Raw genomic sequence first — 1,596 nt, 5'->3', positions numbered from 1 at the left:
TCAAAGGTCAAAGGTCAACAGAGGTAAGTGGCCGTGGAAGATGTCTGTTTTTCTAGTTATTATTATTATTATTATTATTATTATTATTATTATTAGTAGTAGTAGTAGTAGTAGTAGTAGTAGTAGTAGTAGTAGTAGTAGTATTGTTGTTGTTGATGTTGTTCCTTTTAAAAGACCTGATCTTATTTACTATTTTCCTAATTTTTTTTCAACTATAGATTAAAGTATTGTAACTTCTACCTTCTTGCATGTTCCCAATAATAGATAATATTTACTACATTTACTTTTGAGAAACACATAAGGTCTGCGTCTTCTTCAATTGTACAAAAAATTGGCTTATTGAGAAAGACTTTCAAGATTTTCGGTGATCAATCTATTCTGAAGAAGTGTTTTAATTCTTTCATTCTACCTTGTTTTGAGTATTGTTCTCCTGTCTGGTCTTCAGCTGCTGATTCTCATCTTAATTTGTTGGACAGGAAACTTACGATCAATTAAATTTCTTATTCCTGATCTACATATTAATCTTTGGCACCGTCGTTCAATTAGTTCATTATGCATGTTGCATAAGATTTTTCATAACTCTGACCATCCTTTACATTCAGATCTTCCTGGACAATTCCATCCTGTTTGTAATACAAGGCAGACAGTTAATTCTAATAGCCAGGCCTTCTCCATCACGAGGCTCAATACTACACAGTACTCTAGAAGTTTTATTCCAGCTGTTACCAAGTTGTGGAATGATCTTCCTAATCAGGTGGTTGAATCAGTAGAACTTCAAAAGTTCAAAGTTGGAGCAAATGTTTTTATGCTGAACAGGCTGACATAAATGTTTTTATAGTTTATATATGACATATCTGTTTTGACGTTCGTACTGTTTTTAGAATGATTCGTTGTTAATTTGTTCTCATCATTTATTTATTTCCTTATTTCTTTTCCTCACTGGGCTGTTTTTCCCTGTTGGAGCCGTTTAGCTTGTAGCATCTTGCTTTTACAACTAGGGTTGTAGCTTGGCTAATAATAATAATAATAATAATAATAATAGAATTTTCTGGTCCATATTTAGACATTTAATTTTCTAATTCTGGATAAAATAGAGAAGTTTTCAGAGTAAAAGTAACTGGTGATGTTCTGATTAATTGAACACGCACCTTCTTAGTTTACAATTATTTGATGACCACACCCCTCTCTCTCTCTCTCTCTCTCTCTCTCTCTCTCTCTCTCTCTCTCTCTCTCTCTCTCTCTCTCTCTCTCTCTCTCTCTCTCTCTCTCTCTCTGAGCGGCTGAGCCTAATGTCACTTTCTCTAGGCTACTAGTGTATGGGACCTGTCAAAAATGATGGATAAATATTTAGATAGATGTGCACACACACACACACACCAAGGTATGACTACTTTCTCTTTCCTCTACCTGAGGGACAGGAAGAGCTGAGTGTGACTGGATTATATATATATATACATATATATATATATATATATATATATATATATATATATATATATATATATATATATATATATATATATATACTGTACATGCACCATAAACAGACATGAGTGGAAAGATATGGCTGAGGCCTTTGTCCTATAGTGAACTAGC

This window comes from Palaemon carinicauda, chromosome 36 (genome assembly GCF_036898095.1).
Source record: "Palaemon carinicauda isolate YSFRI2023 chromosome 36, ASM3689809v2, whole genome shotgun sequence".
NCBI lineage: Eukaryota > Metazoa > Arthropoda > Malacostraca > Decapoda > Palaemonidae > Palaemon > Palaemon carinicauda.
The sequence above is the reverse complement of the archived record's forward strand: the minus strand, read 5'-3'. Positions refer to the sequence as shown.